This window comes from Temnothorax nylanderi, unplaced genomic scaffold (genome assembly GCF_030848795.1).
Source record: "Temnothorax nylanderi isolate EJ_2023f unplaced genomic scaffold, tnyl_v1.0 TNYL_tig0995_pilon, whole genome shotgun sequence".
Lineage (NCBI taxonomy): Eukaryota > Metazoa > Arthropoda > Insecta > Hymenoptera > Formicidae > Temnothorax > Temnothorax nylanderi.
In genome coordinates this window covers 13415-37080 of record NW_027250057.1, presented here as the reverse complement: position 1 = coordinate 37080, position 23666 = coordinate 13415, and the positions used below count along the sequence as shown (strand labels likewise).

General features: G+C 43.4%; 1 pseudogene; it reads right to left on the bottom strand.

The window, feature by feature from the left end:
- Nucleotides 1–5432: 5432 nt before the first annotated feature.
- Nucleotides 5433–18395, bottom strand: LOC139786271 (uncharacterized; annotated as a pseudogene).
- Nucleotides 18396–23666: the final 5271 nt, after the last annotated feature.

Below are 23666 nucleotides of genomic sequence, written 5' to 3'. Positions count from 1 at the left end.
AATAACATTCATTACGTAAATTACGTTTAAATTAAATCGTACACAACCGAGCTACGAAAAGCAATATGTACATCTATAACAACTGATTATTTCAATTACTTTTGAACTAGAGTCCTTTTCTATTTCCATTATTTCCGGTATTTCTACGGGCTCTGTGAATACCGATGACGCCGATGACTCAACGTGATCTATGTTTTCGGTCCATGGAAATACAGATGGGACTGTTTCAGCTTTCAATCTTGGAATTTTGTACGAAGACTTAAAAGAAAAAGTCATAAATAAATAATAACAACTTAAAAAATTAAATAATCTGCTAAACAATCACAACTTACTACGCCAAGTACGTTTCCACTTTGATTACAAATGTCCCGTTGCCATAAGATCTCTTCTTTCAAAAAATGCTTCTCACAGACACACAGTTTTGATGAAAGCACAATATCCTTTCTGCGAATAGCAGTTTGCCATCGCTGTATCATAATTTGATTATTCAGTACACGGAAGAAAGAAACTTTTTCAGGATTGCTAATATATCCTGATGTGCAACCTAACACTGTACACGTTGGCATTGTTTTAGAATAAAATGTCAATAGTATTATTTTATTCTCAAACAAGAACAGAAAACACTGAAGAACACTCAACGCACTTAATACTCGAGTAATACTGAACAATACGGAGACGGGAGAATACGGATAATACTAAGAGGTTATGTTGTGATCACGTAAGCAAGCACGTAACATCCTGCGCCATCTGATGTCGGGGTCATTATCGGCGTCAAATATTCTGAGAAAAACAATGAGAGTTTCACTCCTCTGGTTTTTTCGATTTTGGTAATTTATCACCTTTCGGAAAAACTATACTTTCTATTAAATCTTGAGAGACATCTTTAGCACCAGGTTTACTCCCTTGTCCACGAACATTCTTCTGTTATTTGTGAATAATAAAAGTTTAATATTAGAAAAATATACATCAGTACCTACTTGTATTACATTTTGAAAATATTTTCTCACAACTTATAATATAAAAATTATATTGTTTCTTAGCGAAGTAAAAAAATTATAGAAATTTTATAAATATTGGATCCTATGAAATAATACCAATGAAATAATTAACCTTTCAGCAGTATATAATTTACATACCTTCTTTTTCGTCTGACTGGTATTATCGACATTGTTTTCTTTCGTAGCTGGTGACCAAGTTCGCTTTGCTATTAGAATTCTCTTTTTGGCTTCTGACACTTTATTCGTAATAATCGTACTAGTAGTACTAGAAGTAGATTTACTTTTTGTTGATTTATTCAGCTCTCGCAACTTGTTATCAATTATTTTATCATCATCTGTATATTTATATGAAAAAATGTGAGATTTAATAATTATTTCATTATACTATTGATATAATAGATTTTGTATAATGTTAACCATAATTTACTATTCAAGAATGATAAATTTATTATAATACCTGATTGCATGATGACTCTACCATCATATTTGGAATTCTGCCAATTAACCAACTCTCCGGGGTTAGGAATGTTTTCCTCATCATAACAAACTTCAAAGTCTTCAACTTTGCAATATGAATTGTCATTTTGACAATGAATGAGAAACATTTTAGAAATTTAGAATCTAATGAACTGTTTCACCTTAATTTAAAACTCATAAATCAGTAATAGAACAAAGAATTTGTTGATATGTCCAGATATTTTAACGTGTTAATGTATTCAATAATGCACTTGCTATGAACTTGTAACCTGCTCAGAACACAGCTTGTACTACACACACAAACACTTGATTTGTTTACATGTATCTAAACACACATTCACCTACTGTTATAGATGATGTATAGATGGTGTTGTATTCAACAGGCGGGAAATATAAATTAGTGTACGTATTATCTAGGCTATGGTCAACGTTACGCTACAAATTCTTCGAAGCATTCCTCTTCTCTTTTCTTTCAATGAAGAAAGAAGTAGGAGAAGAAGAACGCTCCAAAGCATTTGTAGCGTCACGTTGACCGTAGCCATAGTATACACGTGGTGTAGATTTACACTAACCTAAAAAGTTGAAATAAAAAACTTGAATAAAAAGTAAAGTGAAATATTAAAACAATTAAAGTAATTTTTAAATCGACCATGACTGGCAATATACAACGTCTTTTCCGATATGAACATCGAAAAACCGTGAGCCAACTTGGTTTGTCGGATTCACACAGTACGTTTTTGGATCAAATCGAGACATTATAAATTTCGACCATGGGTTTTGGTCAGTTGATGTATTTTTTCGCAATAAAAATTTAAACTATTTAACTTAGAAATTACATCAACTGACCAAAACCCATGGTCGAAATTTATAATGTCTCGATTTGATCCGAAAACGTACTGTGTGAATCCGACAAACCAAGTTGGCTCACGGTTTTTCGATGTTCATATCGGAAAAGACGTTGTATATTGCCAGTCATGGTCGATTTAAAAATTACTTTAATTGTTATTCTATATACTGGCGAAAGAAATTTATTATTCTGTGAAATATTAAAAATCAAATAATTTTATAGTTTTCAGTTTGACAAAATTAAAATTACATCTATTGTTTATTGTAGTAAGAATATCGCTTGGAACGATACGCGAGATGCGTAGAGATGGACAGGACACTGACTGTACAAGTTCTTTATGTTATAGGAACTCTTTATTTTATTCACACAAGAACACAATACGTCTTGACTCCACGATGGTCAAGGCTCTTCTGCACACGACCGTGACGACCGCACGCAGACAACGACCGCACGTACGCGTGGCGCTCCGAGGTGCGCGCCACACAGGAGCTGCCCTCTCAAGAGGCGGGAGCGCATCGCTCGTTCAAAGCCCGGCTCTCAATACTCCCTCCCTTTGTGCGAGCGATCCGTGATCCTTCTCTAAATTCAGTCCTTATCTGAAACACAACAAGAATCAGTTATCGAGTAAAATTAATCTCTAATTTTGTTTAGACTCTATATTCATTATCTTATCTCTTAGATATGCAAATGCTTCTAAAGGCAAAGGTTTTGTCATAATGTCTGCCAAATTCTCTTTGGTCTCAATCCATTCGACTTTCACCTTCCCTTGATCAACACACTGCTTGATAAAATCTCCATGAGTGTCAGCCATATGTTTTCTGTTTCCAGTTTCTTCTCTCTCTTTTAAGTTTTTCTTTATTTTCTCTAAGTTGTCATCAAACATTTTAAGTTTGTGACTTCCATCCTTCTTAGTGCAGTTTCCTGCTGCTCTGTTATCACACCAGATTGTTGCAGGCAAGAATGTTCTTCCAACAACATACCTAAGTGACTTGTCTAATGAGATTACTTCTTGACAGGCTTCACTCATTGCTAGATACTCCGCTTGACATGTAGAGAGTGTAACATATGTCTGTTTATGACTTCTCCATGCTATCACATCTCCAAATAATTTGATTATATATCCTCCAGTGGATGTAGAATCAATGCAGTCTCTGAAACTAGCGTCTGTCAGTGACTCTAACTCATCTGTTTCACCTCTAAATATTAATCCTCGATTCGTAGTTCCTCTAAGATATCTGAAGACTCTTTTCACATCTTGCCAGTCTTCTTCTGTGGGCTCTAGTTGTCTTCTTGCTAAATAGTTCACTGCAAAAGCGATATCAGGTCGTGTAGCATTCGCCAGATACATTAAGCTTCCTATAGCTTCTCTATAAGGTACTCTTCTAATTTCCTCTCCAATACTCTTTTCTTCCAATTTACTCTTTTTATTTTTATTGCTCACTTTTCTGGTGACCATAGGAGTACTCTGAGGTTTGCATTCATTCATATGGAACTTTTCCAATATGCTCTCAGTATATCTCGTCTGATGAATGTTCATATATCTTTCTTTTTTATTTCGCTCTATTGTTATTCCCAGAAAATTCTTGGGTTCTCCAAGATCCTTCGTCTCAAATATTTCACTCAATTTCTTTTTCATTTTCTCTAATTTCTCCTTGTCATTACTTGCAATTAACATATCGTCTACATAAAGTAGTACGACCACTATTTTGCCTTCTTTCCTCCACGTGAACAGGCATGGCTCATGTAGGTCATTTTCCAATCCAAGTTTTTGAGCCTCTTCTGAAAATCTCTTATACCATCTTTTCAGACTTATCTTCAATCCATACAAAGCTCTATTTAATTTACACACCTTGGTCTTCTTGGTGTTTTCATCCACATCTACTCCGTCTGGAATTTCCATATATATTTCTTCTTCTTCTAGAGTTCCATTCAGGAATGCAGTCTTTACGTCTAATTGACAGGTATATAAATTATACTTGTTTATTATTGCCAGTATAGATCTAACCAATGACAATCTCGAAACCGGTGCATATGTCTCTTTCAGATCATACACGTTTTTGTCTTTACATCCTCTTATCACCAGTCTCGCTTTATATCTGGTTGATCCATCTGCTTCTAATTTTCTCTTGAATACCCATCTTGAATCTATAATGTTAGCTCGTTTACCATCTAACATTTCTGTCGGTCTATTAACAAGCGTCCATACTTGATTGGTTTGCATAGACTCAAGTTCTTCTATTACAGCATTTTTCCAGTTTTCTCTTTCGCTGCTTGTCATCGCCTCTTCATATGTCGAGGGTTCTCTATGTAATGATGCTAGAAGACATCGACTCAATTCATCTTCATTCTCTATATTCTGTTGAATATTTTTCACAGTAGTATAATTAGCAAAGCTAATATCTTCTATTAGTCTCCGCACATTAGTATCTCCATTATCTTCTAGTTTTCTTTTGGTTTTACTTCTAGTCATTGGAGTTTCACTTTTCTTTCGTTCGACCTTCTGTTTCTGTCCGTCTAATTGTGTTGTTTGTTTTCTCGGTCTTCCTCTTTTCCTTTTCTCTGGAATCTCTAGTTTCTGTTCTCCCTTTTCCTCGTCTTCTACGAATTCTTTCATCCAATTTTTATTCGAGTCTTTATCATCTTCTATTTGACTGTTTTTATATACATCTTTATATGTTACCTTTTCATTAAATCGGATGTGTCGGGACTCTATGAATTTTTTTGTGCTTGGATGCCAGAGTATATATCCAGTGTCAGTATATCCCACCAACACACCTCTAGCTCTCTTATCGAATTTCGACGTAGGCTTTGGTACTCTTGCATATCCAATGCATCCGAATCTCTTTATTTGCTCAAAGTGACAACTCGTTTCTGGTGAAAACTTCTTCAACGGGATCTCGTACTCTATAGTTTTGTGTGGAGATCTGTTGTACGCATGCACAGCAGCGTCAACTGCCAACTCCCACATAATCTTTGGTAATCCCGAGTCGAACATATATGTTCTTACTTTCTCTTGCAACGTTCTGTTGAACCTTTCTGCAACTCCATTATGTTCCGGAGTGTACGGTGGTGCAAATATGGCTTCTATCTTTTCTCTTTTTAATACTTCTTTAAAAGCACCTCCCGTGAATTCCTTGCCTTGGTCTGACTTCACGTAACACAGCTTTTCTTCTTTTCCTAGTAGATTTCTGGCGGATATTAGATACTTCTCTAGAGCCTCTTCCGATTCATCTTTTGTCTTCAGAGAGTAGGCTTCCGCTAGTCTAGAATAGTCGTCTATAAATGTGATTATAAACCTCTTTTGTCCTGGATAGGATGTAGGTTTTATTGAACCCATGATGTCCGTATGTATTACCTGAATTGGTCTCTGTGCTCTATTTCTGTTTTCTTTAAACGGCAGTTTTGCCATCTTTGCCATTATACAGACTTCACACTCTAATATGGAGTTATCAAACTTAACTGTCTCTAATCTCTTTTCTACTTTTTGTAGCTTTCTTAGATAATTTAACGACGCATGACCTTGCGACCGTGCGCATTAGTGTCGCGACGCGTACGCGAAGGGTCACCGCGGGTAATCCTGCGGCGACTCACTGACGAGGCGATCCGTACGATATGTCGGGCGACATCGCCGGTACGAGGGTTGGAGGCAGCAGCCGCAACGGGGACGCCGGATTTCCCCGTGAGCCGCGACATGCCGGATCTCGCGTTGACGGCGGGATCCGAAGGGGCCGACGGTGGGACGACACCCACGGGCCTACTCGCGAGCGAGGCCGTGACCGGGGCGGAACCGCCAAAGGGTCTCGCGGCCATAAACAGCGCGCTCGACCAGCTGGCGGAGGATCTGGCGCTGGAGACGAGCGAGGAGGAGCGGAGCCCAGCAGCGTCCGGCAGCTTCGCGAGCCCCACGAGCGGGGAGAACGACCCCAGCGGGGGTAATTAGACGTAAGTTTAGCAAGCCCGAAAAGGGGCAGTTAGATTATAAGTTAACAAGACGGGCGAGCCTTAGCTTCCGAGCCCGCAACTAAATGTATAAGTTTTGTCGGTTCAATTTCCTTTATTTTGAGTTTTTGGCCTAAGCGCAGGCAGCGCCAGTTTTATTTTCGTTGCGCGAACCGACGCGTTAAGCGCGACAAGGCAAAGGCCACACGCAATCTTCGATTGGTCGGCGCGTCCGACAAATCGCGATCAGGCGCGCGCACAACCGAAAGAGTCACCAATGGCTCACCGGGGCGACCCACGGAGGGGTCATGAGCGACCGCGGGTCAAATCCGATAACGCGTTCGCGAAATACGGAACCGAGGGTCTCAGGCGACTGAGAGTGATAAATGGCTCACCCGCGAGACCGAAAGAACGATCACAGCCGGTCGGCGTCACAATCGGACGCCCGGATGCGAAGTTGGCGGACATAGGTAATTTGCGGGAAAAAATGACCGATGATCGCCACACGGGACCTGGTACACCCGAAAATCGGGTCGGCGTCAAAGTCCGACCACGCGAAGGTGGGGTTACGTGACCGCCCGCGATCTCGCGAACCAAGCGTCATCGCCGAGAACAGACCACGGTTTCCGACTGGGAAGGTGGCGTAGATGAGTCACCGGGGGTCGGCGTCGACGGCCGACGACGCGAGGTATACCCGGACGTCTTCCACGGGAAGTCGGTCCGGATGCATGATCAGGGACGCGGAATAGGTCGAGCGCACGGGTCGGCGTCGAAAAATCGCAAAAAATGAGCGAGTTGGAAAACCGCTACCCGGGAGCGGAAAGTGGGGGTCGACCTCATGGTACTACCGTTGGAATTTTCCGTCAATAACTTCTGGAACGTTCGGCGCACAAAAGAGAAAGTTGTTATTGCGCCGCGACGAACATTCCAGAAAGAGAAAGCGGCCGTGAAGCCGGAGTGGGGGTAACGGCCGTAAGTGGGGAGCCACAGAGAGCGACGATGCTCGAGGCAGTCTCTCGAGGATCGTCGGCACGGTAACTTCTCTCTAAGATATTCACCCGCGTTCGCGTTAAGTCCCGCGAGTATAAGTCGAGTGTTTAAACAATCGTTGCCAACATCCATAACAATCGGGAACGCCCGCGAAACGCGTTAACTATCGTCGATACGAAAGACGACCGGTACTGTGTTACCGAAACGAAGGACTTGCGTGCGTCTAGCGAATGTGCGACGCCATCTTGTGTAAAGAAATATTGTGAACATCCAAGTGTGTGTAAACCGAAGCCTGCGAATAAACAAATTGATTATTTGCAAAATACAAAAGGAATTGTCAGTTAATTATCTCCTTTATACCTGATCAAGCGGATGTCAGCCATCTTGGAGAATCGTTGATCCTGAGCGGAGATAATCGTCGGTGATTCATCGTTGGGGAATGGAGATCGGCCATTCGTTCGAATAATCTGGAAAAGTGCGGTCGTTAAAAAGTTAGCTAACCGAGTTACGTATATATACCTCAGGCGCACGGTGGTCAACCATCTTGATCGGGCGTTGATCCTGGACGCTGGAAATCATCTGTGATCCATCGGGCGACGACCCTGAAGAGGCATCCGTCGCGAAAACCTGAAAATTTTGATTAATTAACATAGTTGATTGACCAACATACGTATACTTACCCATGCGGGGTGATGGTCAGACATCTCGGCCGTTCGTTGATCCTGATCGAAGGTCGCTACCGGTGATCACTGGGGAGACGGCACAGACGCGCCATCCGTTGCGGGAACCTAAAAATTTATTTAAATTTGGAAGTTAGTTGACCGACGTACCGATACTTACCGGAAGAGGCGGTGGTCCGCCATCTTCGTTCCACGTGGTGATACGACGGCGATTGGAGTCGATGATCCGAGGGGCGACGCTGGAGATCGTCCATCCGTGGCGGGAACCTGAAAATAAAAAGGGGAATAATTAGTTAGATGACACATTCATAGAACATAACGGGGAAACACTTACCTATACCTTCTCGGTGAACATAGGTCAAACCGAGTGGCGACCGTTAAAAGGACACATAGCCGCGTGAATCGGGCACGAAATTGTACCGTCCGGTTACAGTATAGGAGCACCGTCAAGCGCGAAGAAGCACAAGCTGACCGACACACGTGTCGGAACCTGCAGGGTTAGGGGGTACCCGGGAATCGAGGACAGTCCACATTCCAAAAATCTCACCAAACATGGCGACCGTGACAGGACACGTAAGTGTCAGCGGTGCTTAAGCATCGGGAGTGTGCGGCAAAGTGACCACACCCCAAGCGATAAGCGAAAGGCATCGGGAGTGCGCGTCAAAGTGACGACACCCAACGCCGAAAGTGAAGAAGAATCGGGAGTGCGCGTCAAAGCGACGACACCCCACGTGATTAGTGAAGAAGCATCGGGAGTGCGCGTCAAAGTGACGACACCCCAACGCGGCAAGCGCAGCTAAATGTTCTACGGGAGTGTCCGTTAATGTAACGACATCCCACGCGTCAAGCGAGGAACACTTCAAGACTATTCGGCGAGGCACCAACGAGACCAGCGACTCTCCACGTGATACAACGTGCGCGAAAAGTGTGAGATCGTGGGGCAAAGTGACCTCACGATAAAACAACTCACACGAAAAGCGGCACGATCGCGGATTGCGCATAACGGTCGAGGGCCAGATAAACCAATACGTCAAGAAGAAGCAACGGCGCAGAAGTGTCAAGAGCGAAGATGCGTACAAGTGCGAAGAGGAGCATCGCGGGAACAGAGTGAACGCCAACGACGTCGAAACAACGTGCGGGACATCACGCGAGGCCGGAGCGCGAGGGAGGCGCGCGGTCTACTAAAACGCGTCGCATAACCGTACGGACGGTCACGGCAAACTCAAAGTTCGCTGCTACAGGGCGAAAGCCGATTGGCCAAAATAGGGCCGAAAGTAAGAACGAGAGGTAGGACGAGCTGTGTGCGATCCGGGCGGATGGCCACAGTGTCGCGAACTCCGACGCGAGTGACGACCAGGTCGAAAGGACCGGCGCAAGACGAGCGAGAGATTCGTGAAGAAATTGAAAACCAACAGCTCAACGAGCAACGGGTATTAACGATTCCTGACGAGAATCGGCAGATAGAAGTGTTGAATCTGAGCCGGGAGAAAACCATGGAAAACCCGGAGCAGATGACGGAGAACGAGAGGCGAATGTGGTTGCAAGTCCAAAGCCTGACGGCACAGTTGGAGGAGATGCGAGCGATGCATCAGCAGAGACGCGATTCCGCCGCAACAAATAATACGGAGCGCGGTCCGGCGGGAAGGATTCCCGAAAAACAACCGGACGAGCGCGCGTACGGCGACGGTGATCTGCGTGACGTGAGGAGGCTAGATGTGTTCCCACTCCAAGCCCGACTGCCGCGCGGAGGCTGGATAAAGAACCCGTTCGACGAAATGTCGTACAAGGGGAAAGCCGACAAGCAGAACCCGATACGATTCATCGAAAAGTTCGAGAAGTTGGCGAGATACGAAGATGTCTCGGAAGAAGAACAACTTTTCCACTTTGGAAGATGCATGAAGGGAGCCGCCGGACAATGGTTTGAGCTACAACAGGCGGAGAATATCTACGAGATCAAGGAAAGCTTCAAGAAATATTTCTGGGGATGCCAAGCCCAGATGAGATTCCGGCAAGCTATATATTTTGGCAAGTACAAACCCACAGATGGGTCAATGACCGAGTATGCCTTGAATATCGCGAGGCAGGCGAAGACGCTAAGACCGACGAAGAGGTTGTACAGACGCTCCGCGAACACTTCGACAGTGAGATCGCGAGGGAGCTACGGCCTTCGGTGACAAGGACGGTCAGCGAAATGATCGAGATGCTCGATACATTGGAGAACGAGCGAGAGGCTCGGAAATTACGCGCAGGAGCGCGACGTGCGAACGACGGGCAGGCGACACGCGCAAGTTATGGCGGCGATGGAGCGGCCAACCGCAGCAGCGATGTCCGGGACGGCGTGCGCCCAAACAATTTCGCCAGACGCGACGCGACGAGAATATCGCCGCAAACAAAGTCGACCAGCTGGCGAAAGGCGGACGGGCCCGCGGCACCGAGGAGCGAGCCAGTCGACATCGTCGAAGAACCCGACAGCGACGACAGCCAGAAAAAGCCCCGAGTAACGCGATACACCCGAGACGGGAACAACAATCCCAGGAGGGAAGTAATCAAGACGGGAAACAACCCCGCGAATAGAACAACCAAGCCTGAGAACCGCGGAAGAAAATTGGCGGCGATCACGGCGAATGAAACAGCGTACGATAATGAAGAGGAGAACGTCGCGGAAGACAGTGCCGAATCGGAAGACGCCGATAAGGGATGCTGTGTCATCACGCGACAGACGGGAGGATTGATCAGCCAATGCCCGCCAGTGACCGACCAAGAGATAGAGGATACGGTCAACAGGATCGGAAAGGAGATCCTTCAGTCGGCGGGGGAGCGCGTAGAGTGTGCTGAGGTACCCACGGTGGAGCTCGAATTCACTGCGTGCAAGGTGAAAGCGATCGTGGATACCGGGTCGCAAATAACGGCGATCACCAAAGGAATGTGCGACAGGTTGGTGGACACGGGTGAGCAAGTAGAAGAAATAGCCACCAGACCGATCCAGCTGATGGGAGCCTTCACCGATGGCGGAGTTCCGGTGAAGCAGAAAGTAAGGATCGTGTGTCGATACCGCCGAAAACGTTTCGATCACCAATACTACGTGGTGAACGAACTCGCGTTCGACATAGTGCTTGGTATGGACTTCCACGTGCGATATCGCCTAACCCTGACGTGCGATCCACGAGCCGACGTGAGATTCCACACCACGGTGGAAACCGTCGAGGAGACCAAACTGCGAACAGCCTATGGCACAGTAACGGAGTGGTACTACCAGCGGATCCGCAGCGCGGAAAAGACGATGGGCCAAGAGCGGCCGTTGCGAGGAAACGCCATCAAGTTCCTAGTGGCGCTCGAAATAGCGAGCCGGGTAGTAAGCCGAATAAAACAACTGGCCGAGGAGCAGCGGGGGACGAGCGGAAAACGCGTGAGGAGAGCCCTATTCGAGAATGACGGGGAGCCGAACGACAAGACATGCAAAGTCAGCAATGACGGGGAGTCAGCCGACAGCATCGGGGCAAGGCTCAACGTAATATACAAGAACCCCGAGGACAGCCAGTACGAGGAGGCAAGCCCGGTGTTCCTGAGTCAGGTGGTACTTATCCCGCGGGAGAGTCACGCGGAAGGGGACGAGACGAGCATGTCGATAGACGAGGGAAACAAGACGCCCAGCGGAATGGAAACCTCCGCGGAGATGGTCTCCCAGAATTCGCCCGTAATAGGAGCGGCGAGGGGACGGCCAAGACGACGGTGGGGGGCAAGGCGTAGGACAAAGGCGAGGCCGATGATGCACAAGCGCCACCCGAAGAAGAAGAGGGATGACGCCAAGACAAGGTGGCAAATCGCTCGATTCGCTAAACGCAAGGGTCGCAGAAAACGGGTGCCGCGTATCGAAAGTTCGTCGGACGATTCGCGCGACGCCGCGGAGACGCGAAACGACGCGGGGAAAGCCGAACCGGTGCGCGAAGTGTCGTGGACGAGCGTGACGAGTAACACGCGCACGGTGGTGCGCGAGACCCGGGTGACCGAGTCGGCGGGCATCACGGTGATGACCGAGCGTGTGCTAAGCGACAGCGAAAGTGCGCGAGTTCAGATTGCAGAGCGACCGAGTCAACGTGACCACGGCGAGGCAGCTACCGAGCAAGGACGCGCTGAGAAGGAGAACACGGACCGAAGGGACGTTCGACTACTGCGAGTTCTCGAAGAGACATTTGGACGAGAGAACATGGGTGACGAGAACCCGCCGAGAAAAACAAGTACCCACAACCCCGACCGGAAACCGGCCGAGATTCCGGGTACAAGCCCAGCCGGGCGGGAGCCGCAGCTGGATCGACAAGGTGGGAGCGCGGAGACGAAGCGACAACCAAGTGCCGCGCTATCACCGAGAAAAGGAGACACCGGGATGACGGACGGATCGGACGAAGGACGCCGGATCCCGTTGGGACAGATCCCGAGGGAGGAGATGACGCCGGAGCAGCGCATGTTGAGGCTGCAAGCGGCAGGGAAGCTGATCCGCGAGCATGAACGGTACCTGGAGGAGGAGAAATTGGCGAACCAAGTGCTCGAAGGAGTTGAAAAGTTCGCCCAAGACATACCGCCTGCCCAGCGGTACACGCGCGAGCAGGCCGAACAGAAGAGGGAGATGATGCGCGACTATCTCCAGCAGATCGCCGACTGTACCAGGGCCGGGGGTCACCAAGTGCGTGTTATGCACAATGTGAGAGTGCCGAGTGACGTCGACGGTGAGAATGACATAGCCCGCGTCAACGTCATTACCACGGCAAGGTGGCCATACCAAGCAGACGGAACGCGTCGCCCGTTCAAGGTGACGGTGGAGTTCCGGGGCGATCGGACGGACGTCGTGACGTCCGTGCTTGAGGGAGAGCCGGAGCGTGGACCAGCGCCGGCATGGCGTATCGAGGAGCCCAACGGAGACCTGATCGCCCGAGACAATCGTCCGCCGGAACGGCAAGGGGAGGAGCCGGAAACAGTGATGCTTCTCCGGGACGAGAGCAGCGACCGAGTGCGGATCAAGCCCGGCAGTCGGGAAAAACCGCTGACGCCGGACTACCAACGACCGACGACGAGCAAGGCGCCGCAATCAGGGGCGTCGGACGAAGGAGGGCCGACAAGCGCGGCGACCAAAGTGGTGAGCGCGGGGCTGAACTGCCTCAGGGCGAGGCACCTTGACGGGGGCGAGCCAGCGCCAGCCCAGATAACGGCTCACAAGGCGACGGTCGAAAAGGATCGAAAGAGCGAATCCAAGAAGAACCAGGCTCTCCTGGCGGTCTACCAGCGCAGGGCGGCGCAGTCCGCACAGGACAAAATACGATTGCTGCAGGACGATGATGAGGTGACGAGACGAGAAAGGCGCCGCGACCGACAGCGCAGGGAGAGACGGCGCAAGGAGCAGCAACGACGAGTCCAAAAGGGCAAAGGACAGGCGCCGCGACACGAAGGAGAAAGGGACTCCGAGCGAGACGGAACTCCTAGCACGAAGTCGACGGGGAGTATGCGACCGTGCGCATTAGTGTCGCGACGCGTACGCGAAGGGTCACCGCGGGTAATCCTGCGGCGACTCACTGACGAGGCGATCCGTACGATATGTCGGGCGACATCGCCGGTACGAGGGTTGGAGGCAGCAGCCGCAACGGGGACGCCGGATTTCCCCGTGAGCCGCGACATGCCGGATCTCGCGTTGACGGCGGGATCCGAAGGGGCCGACGGTGGGACGACACCCACGGGCCTACTCGCGAGCGAGGCCGTGACCGGGGCGGAACCGCCAAAGGGTCTCGCGGCCATAAACAGCGCGCTCGACCAGCTGGCGGAGGATCTGGCGCTGGAGACGAGCGAGGAGGAGCGGAGCCCAGCAGCGTCCGGCAGCTTCGCGAGCCCCACGAGCGGGGAGAACGACCCCAGCGGGGGTAATTAGACGTAAGTTTAGCAAGCCCGAAAAGGGGCAGTTAGATTATAAGTTAACAAGACGGGCGAGCCTTAGCTTCCGAGCCCGCAACTAAATGTATAAGTTTTGTCGGTTCAATTTCCTTTATTTTGAGTTTTTGGCCTAAGCGCAGGCAGCGCCAGTTTTATTTTCGTTGCGCGAACCGACGCGTTAAGCGCGACAAGGCAAAGGCCACACGCAATCTTCGATTGGTCGGCGCGTCCGACAAATCGCGATCAGGCGCGCGCACAACCGAAAGAGTCACCAATGGCTCACCGGGGCGACCCACGGAGGGGTCATGAGCGACCGCGGGTCAAATCCGATAACGCGTTCGCGAAATACGGAACCGAGGGTCTCAGGCGACTGAGAGTGATAAATGGCTCACCCGCGAGACCGAAAGAACGATCACAGCCGGTCGGCGTCACAATCGGACGCCCGGATGCGAAGTTGGCGGACATAGGTAATTTGCGGGAAAAAATGACCGATGATCGCCACACGGGACCTGGTACACCCGAAAATCGGGTCGGCGTCAAAGTCCGACCACGCGAAGGTGGGGTTACGTGACCGCCCGCGATCTCGCGAACCAAGCGTCATCGCCGAGAACAGACCACGGTTTCCGACTGGGAAGGTGGCGTAGATGAGTCACCGGGGGTCGGCGTCGACGGCCGACGACGCGAGGTATACCCGGACGTCTTCCACGGGAAGTCGGTCCGGATGCATGATCAGGGACGCGGAATAGGTCGAGCGCACGGGTCGGCGTCGAAAAAATCGCAAAAAATGAGCGAGTTGGAAAACCGCTACCCGGGAGCGGAAAGTGGGGGTCGACCTCATGGTACTACCGTTGGAATTTTCCGTCAATAACTTCTGGAACGTTCGGCGCACAAAAGAGAAAGTTGTTATTGCGCCGCGACGAACATTCCAGAAAGAGAAAGCGGCCGTGAAGCCGGAGTGGGGGTAACGGCCGTAAGTGGGGAGCCACAGAGAGCGACGATGCTCGAGGCAGTCTCTCGAGGATCGTCGGCACGGTAACTTCTCTCTAAGATATTCACCCGCGTTCGCGTTAAGTCCCGCGAGTATAAGTCGAGTGTTTAAACAATCGTTGCCAACATCCATAACAATCGGGAACGCCCGCGAAACGCGTTAACTATCGTCGATACGAAAGACGACCGGTACTGTGTTACCGAAACGAAGGACTTGCGTGCGTCTAGCGAATGTGCGACGCCATCTTGTGTAAAGAAATATTGTGAACATCCAAGTGTGTGTAAACCGAAGCCTGCGAATAAACAAATTGATTATTTGCAAAATACAAAAGGAATTGTCAGTTAATTATCTCCTTTATACCTGATCAAGCGGATGTCAGCCATCTTGGAGAATCGTTGATCCTGAGCGGAGATAATCGTCGGTGATTCATCGTTGGGGAATGGAGATCGGCCATTCGTTCGAATAATCTGGAAAAGTGCGGTCGTTAAAAAGTTAGCTAACCGAGTTACGTATATATACCTCAGGCGCACGGTGGTCAACCATCTTGATCGGGCGTTGATCCTGGACGCTGGAAATCATCTGTGATCCATCGGGCGACGACCCTGAAGAGGCATCCGTCGCGAAAACCTGAAAATTTTGATTAATTAACATAGTTGATTGACCAACATACGTATACTTACCCATGCGGGGTGATGGTCAGACATCTCGGCCGTTCGTTGATCCTGATCGAAGGTCGCTACCGGTGATCACTGGGGAGACGGCACAGACGCGCCATCCGTTGCGGGAACCTAAAAATTTATTTAAATTTGGAAGTTAGTTGACCGACGTACCGATACTTACCGGAAGAGGCGGTGGTCCGCCATCTTCGTTCCACGTGGTGATACGACGGCGATTGGAGTCGATGATCCGAGGGGCGACGCTGGAGATCGTCCATCCGTGGCGGGAACCTGAAAATAAAAAGGGGAATAATTAGTTAGATGACACATTCATAGAACATAACGGGGAAACACTTACCTATACCTTCTCGGTGAACATAGGTCAAACCGAGTGGCGACCGTTAAAAGGACACATAGCCGCGTGAATCGGGCACGAAATTGTACCGTCCGGTTACAACCTAATCTAACATGCCATAACATCGCCTCATTTATTTTCTCTAATTTCTTTACTTTTTCAATTACTGAGCTTTCACACATTTCTTCTATATTCTCTATTGTCTGTATATCCTCTAACTTAATGACTTGCTCGAGTTCAGCATTATTGTATTCTATATTTTCGTTTTCGTTCACATTTGCGAGTTCTCCTTCATTCTCCCTCCCAATCGCAGAGCCAACATTATCCCTCTCATCTAACTCTCCCTCCGAAATTGATAATTCATTGGTCTGAATGTTTGCTTGCGATTGTTCAGGAAGCTCACAATGTGGAACAATTTCTGCTCTACATCTATACACAGCATATTCTACATTATCATTATCCTCTATATCGTTATTTTTTACCTCAAATTGTATAATCCAATTTGGTTTCTCATAAATTCCTTCAAAAACTATTTTATTTGTCAGTTTATTATAGACCGTAAACAATTTATCATCTAAATAAATACTGAACCCTGCATCAGCCAGCTTTCTTAGAGATAATAAATTTTCAGATACTTCCTTCGTTGCAATTACATTTGTTAATTTAATGACTTTCTTTTCTTTCTCATTTGTTAACAACAAAAGATCTCCTTTACCATCTATTGAAATGTCTGCAAGCTCATTCTTATTCGCGCATTTAATAACTCTATTATTACATTTTTCAAAATTTGACAGAATTATATTCTTATTCACAATGTGATCTGTTGCACCCGAATCTACAATGAAATTGACTAACTCTTTCGAACTTTCTCTATCTTCTATTAATTTAATCATGCGTAATTTACCTTCTTCTGATTTTCCTTCTTTTGCTGTTTTCGTTGGTATAGGTTTCTTAGCTGGTTGTATCTTGGTTATTTTCCCTTTGTTGTCTACTCTTTTTGTACCTTTTTGCGCAAATCTACCCTTTTTGTTTATATTTTTATTAACGGTTTTATTTGTATACCTTTTTCCTCTAAATTTGTTCGCCTGGGCCCCGGCATTAGGACAGCTATCACCCTTGTGTCCTCTAATCTCCTGGCAGTAATAGCAAAACCAGGCATCTGATCCTGCTAGTGGGCAATCCTTCGCCATGTGGCCCAATTTGTTGCATCTGTAGCACTTTACTTCCTTGTGCTCTTCTGCGGTAGCCCTCTGCACTCTAACCTCTGGTTTCTCTAACTTCTCGCTTTTCTTCTCTGCCTCTAACTGCATCATAAAAGACTTTATTTCATCTATTGTCATTTCTTTAAGACTCGATTGTCTTCTAATCAAATCTACATTTCTCAGCTCTGGTACATTAATTAACACAGCCTGATAAAATGCAGATCTAATTTCTTGTTCTGTGAGAGGTACCGCATCTTCACATGATTCATATTCTCTAATTATCGAATCAAAGCGTTCGCAAAAATCACTTACTTTTTCATCTTTTCTCATTTTAATTTGATAAAGTCTAGCTTGTACCGATGCATGAGTAACATTTATTTCACTCTTTTTATAACCTCTTAGTTTCTTTAAGATTTCTTTCGGTTCTTTTTCATGTAAAATCCTTTTATGATAGCTTTCATCCAAATGATTAATTATTATATCTCTAACTAGACCTTTTCTTTTAGCAATTTTTGACTCGGAAAGATTTTCAGGACTTTCAATACTTGAATCTATTACATCTAATAAATCATTGTTCGTTAACTCGGATTTCAAATAATCCATCCAAAGATCAAAATTGTATTTTTGCGTCAGCTTGTATTCTCTTCTAATATGCAACTTTTGATTGTTTAGTTCTGCCTCTATAGTGCTTTTAATTGTCTCTAAACTTCTATCCTTTCCGGCGGAACAAACTCTTGCTTCATCTAATTTTCTCTTTCTAGACTCTACTTCTAATTCTTTAACCGTTGTTATATCATTCTGTACTGAACTTTGCGTATTTTTATTATTTACCTCTAAACTTCTAAGTTTAACCTTTTCTTTTTCTAAGTTTAAACGGGAAACTTCCACCATAATCTTCATCATCCCGGTGGCCTGCGTCATTATTTTGTCCAGCATCTGCATTGCTTTGTCCATTTTTGCGACCAATTTTTCTTGCTTTTCATATAAAATTTTGGTTCCAATTGGCAGGACTGGACGGTTCTCTTCCCATGCTTTGGTCACATCTATATTTTCTCTGACTTTAGGCATGTTCTTTTTCGGGATTGCCCCTCTTGTTTCCGTCTCCTTCTTTTTATCTTTTTCTTCTATACAGAATTTTAAAATTGCTATTTTTATTTTCTCTGAATGCGCATATATTTTATTCTTCTAGATTACTTTATTTTCAAAAAATACTCTCTTACCTTTATCTTTTCTTATTGTCTCCTCGCTATCTCTTTCTATTACCGTGATTATGCTGCTGTCGCTGTCGTAGTCGACCAGCGCGTCTCGGCCTTCTTCCTCCACCGGAAGATTATCTGTCTCTTTTTCCATCTATATCGGGATTCAAATATCAATCGAACATTAGCATTCCTCTTTTGACAGGATAAACCAACATTCTCATTGACATATAATAATTTAATTTCTATCACCAAATTTCTTTCAGCGATAAAATAAAAACACAATGCTTATAAGGCTATACAGAACGCACTGCAATTCACAACAGCCCCAAAACGAGAAACCACGCGCCTCTGCAGGGCTATCCGTACGCGCACACCACTCTCCGTTGCGATCCCCAGCACTGCTGAAAAGATCTATGGGAGCTCGGGTTGATCACGCACGCGCACGGGGCCCATACAAATTTACGCGGCCTCCCTGTACAGTAATCAAGTTACACCGCACAGCTAGTCATGCTCAATTACCGATCCGATACACATCGATTTCAAAAAAAATAAACTCATACAGAGTCATATAGAGTTTTATACATACGCATATCATGTTTACACATATATCGTAATCTAGCCATCTAGCATACGCATACATTAACATGTATCGTAATCTAGCCATCTAGCATCGACGCCATATTGTTGGTTGAAATCGATTATGTGTTTGTGCGCGCCCAGCAACAAGTTCCGCGCGCCAAAAACAATGACTCTCGCCGTCTACGATCAGACTTCCGCGTGCCAAAAGCAATGACTCTCGCCGTTCACGCTCGGACTTGCACGCGCACGTCGCTTTTCCCGCCAGCTTGTTACCAAGCGGCATATATCTATCTCTTTCTATTGTACATATTCTCTTTTAATTTCATCTTTCTCTACTTCTATCAAGAGGCAAAAAGAGTTTGTCTCCTTCTAACTTCTAACAGCGTTTCTCGAACGTTCTTATTAGCTGGGAATCTCTACTTCTATATTATACTCTATCTTACAAAAAGGCAGAAATCTGCCTTCTTCTATCCTCTTCTAACAATATATATCGAACGTTCTTATTAGCTGGTATTTCTCTCGTTTCGCTCGTCAGCATTGAGAGTTGTCATTTACTTACCCTCTAATCTTCTAACGCTCTCTTTTCTTTTTGGTGTCCTTCGCCGGCGTCTCACGAACTTTTCGTCCACTTATTCACGCGTCTTACAGATCCGCAGGACAAGCGTGCCCTGGGCCCATAACCTGTAGTAAGAATATCGCTTGGAACGATACGCGAGATGCGTAGAGATGGACAGGACACTGACTGTACAAGTTCTTTATGTTATAGGAACTCTTTATTTTATTCACACAAGAACACAATACGTCTTGACTCCACGATGGTCAAGGCTCTTCTGCACACGACCGTGACGACCGCACGCAGACAACGACCGCACGTACGCGTGGCGCTCCGAGGTGCGCGCCACACAGGAGCTGCCCTCTCAAGAGGCGGGAGCGCATCGCTCGTTCAAAGCCCGGCTGTCAATATTTATAAAAAAAACTTTTTTGATAAAAAAATTCATTAAAAAATTGTTAATATTTATTTGGTGAGTTGGTAAGTTGCACTTATTGTATTTTTTTATTATGTCATCTAAAACAAATGTAATAAATTAATATGTCATTTTTTTTATCATTTGCTTTTTACAAGATGGTGAAAATACAAATAAATAAGATTATTTTCTTTATGTTTAAGGATAATGTCACAACTAAATAGTCAACAGTCATCATCCAGGCCTAGAAAAAGATATAAATTGTATAATGAAGACCCTGATGCTCCGGTAAATGCAAACATAAGTTTTATATTAAAAAAACCTTTTAACATCTCAAATGAAATAAACTCTTCTCTAAAAAGTGTGTCTTAATATACACCTTTTAGAACTTTTGCTTAAATTTTTTTAAATCTAAAATTTAATTTGATATTCTCATAAATTTCAGGTTCCTTTAAGAACATTATATAGATGGGAAAAACTAATTTCTTGTAACGAAGCCACATGTAATGAAAACAATTCTAGTCTTTCTGATCATGTTATCGATTTATCAGATATTGATAGTTCTGAAGAAAATAATACAGATGAAAACTCGGACAATGATTGTACATCAGATGAAGATAGTGCAAATAAAAGTGCAGAACATGAACATGCTGATGAAAGGATAGCAGAAAGAGATCACTCAACAGATGAGAGTGACGTAGAAGATTTTTATGAACCTGACAATGCTTCTGACAGTGAAAACGATAATAATGACAATGATCAAGATCAAAACCATGAACTGTTATTCGATGAAAATCTGGCAAATAATGTTCATAATCATAATACTCGTCAAAATGTAATATTATACGAAAATTGCTCTGTTTCTGTCGACCAAACTGTTTTTGATTTACTTAATTATTACGTTAAACATAAAATAAGTAAAGCTGCTCTTAAAGAGGCATTGAGGATTCAAATCAATATATTACCTGAAAATAACGCAATGCCCAAAACTGTTTATAAATTATTGCAGTATGCGAAAAAAATTGCTCCTCCATGCATCATTATAAAGCATTATTTTTGTAAAATGTGCTCAGGGTATATTAGTAGTGACATAAAAGTTATGACATGTCCGGCATGCAATATTAAAGTCGACAAAGATTGTTTTTTCTTCGAATTTGATGTTCATAGTCAAATAAAATATTGATTTGAAAATTACAACCTGAGTGAAAAACTAAAACCTCTCATGCCACGTGACGATAATGTTATTACAGACATTACTGATGGCTCAGAATATATTCGAGTAAATTCGCGACCGAATAGACAGAAATACGATCTAACACTTATAATTAATACAGATGGACTTTCTTTAATTAAAAGTGCTAAATGTCATTGTTGGCCATTGTTAGGCACTATAGCTGAACTTCCGGCGAATTTAAGAGAGTCATTTATCATAAATTTGAGTTTGTGGTATGTAAAGATTGACAACCATGCATGAATACGTTTTTACGTCCTCTCTATTTAAAATTGAACCAATGCTTTGAAGAAGGCATTCAATGGATTCATCCAGTAACGAAGGAATCAGTTACATCTAAAGTTGTTGCTCCTTTAATAATAGCAGATGCTCCGGCTCGAGCTCAACTTCAAAATATTTTTAATTTTAATGGTCGATACGGTTGCAAAATTTGTGAAATTCGAACGAAAAAAAGTCAAAATGCAAAAACTGGAAAAAAAATTGGTCGATTTTATCCCTATAATCTTAACGCTAGACTAAGAGACGGCAATAGAATGATAAACCTTGCTCGAAAATTGCGAAAATTAGAAAAAAAAAACATTTGCGAGGAGTCAAAGGATATTCGATATTGTCTTGCTTTCCATTACTGAACTTAGGAACATGTTTCATTCCTGAATTCATGCATTCGGTATTACTTGGAGTTGTAAAACGATATTTCAATATTTACATCAACAAGCCAGGTCCTTGGAGCGTAAAGCCTTTTATTAAAGACATTGATAAATTCATAACGAATATTCGTCCTCCGTTATCTTTTAATCGAATACCAAGGCCACTGACGCAATCTCATTTTTTTAAAGCTTCAGAATTTTACAATCTACTATTATTTTATTCGCTTCCAGCTCTTGAAAATTATTTGCCAGAAAAGTATTTTGATGGGTTTAGTTATTGCAATATTTAATTTAGTTCAAGATCAGATTACGGTTGAAGATTTAGAGCAAGCAGATAAATTGTTAAAAGTATTTGTTGAAGAAATTCCGGACTTATTCAGTGATAAAGAGCTCACATATAATTCCCATCAACTTTTACATTTAATTGTATCAGTGAAACGATGGGGTCCACTTTCAGCAACATCGGCTTTTTGTTTTGAAAACTATAATGGTTTCATTGCAAAAAGTGTTACTGGTACTAAACATTTATCACAAGAAATTGTTAATAATGTAATGATTGCTCAGAGTGTCGGCATTTTAAGAAACCATATAACAGCACACAATCAAAATTTTTTGGATATTTAAATAGTGAAAAGTTATGAACTTCTTGGCAAAAGAATTACTAACATCAGACTTAGCGATTCAGAACACGAACTATTTGCATATGAAAGTATAGATTTGACTAATGTATTTGTATATGCTCGAGCGAAAATTAACAACAAAATTTACACTTCAAATATATATAAGGAAATCTAAGCTAATAGTCATAATGTTGAGATAGTAACAGACAATAATATTCGTCTTTATGGATCAATAAACTTTTTTTTTAGTATCAAAATAGTTTGTATTTTATATTGCAAATATATGCTATTGAACATACAAGAATATTTATGCATTTAAAGACTAAAACTAAAATTAAACACATAAAACCAATCAAAAAAACAGGTAATAGCATAATAATAACACTAAAAAACTTATTATCTATATTTCAGCTCATAAAAGTTGGCGATTATGTATGTAAGAAACCGAATTTATTTGATCGAGTTTGGTAATAATGAAATTCATGTATTATTTATACTTGCAATTTTTAATGATTTTATAATTGATTATATTTAAGAAAATCAAAATGAAACATTTTTCTAAAATAAATAATATCACCTATTTTTTTATATGTTGATATTATATATATATATATATATATATATATATATATATATATATATATTTATCTAACTTCGTGTACGTGTATATTAACGGACTAATAAAAAATACTATAATATTAGCTTGTCTTCATGAATTTTATTTTAAACTAGAAAAGTTTTTGTCCATTTCTTATCTAGTTTACATAGGTATAAGTTATTATATTCAATTAATATATTGACGTCAAAGTTGAGAAAAAATTTTTGAATAACTTATATATTATATATATAAATGATCAAAAACTATAAGCATGATCATAAATATTTATAGATATTTACATGTAAATTATACTTGTATTGCAGGTATAAGTTTAAACGATAAAACTGAAATTTCGCTCTTTTCAGTATGCATGTACATTATTTCTATATCGTTGACAGATAAAATTATATATAATTATATAAATTTATATATTTTAGGATTTACTTATTTAGAAAAATTCTATATTTATTTATATAAAAATATATTAATATATCTATATAATTATATAAAATTATATATCATTTTACGTGAGGAATCAGATATAATTTTATATAATTATATAGAAAAATATATATTTTATATAATTATATATTTTAATATATATTTATATATAATAATATATAAATATATATATCTTAAAATTTTCTGATTTATACAAAATTATATATGCTTATATATAAATATATATAAATATATTTATATACTTATATATAATTATACTAGATTTTTCGCCCGCGCTTCGCGCGGGCTCAAAATCTATTTTCCTCTCCCCAAACTCACTC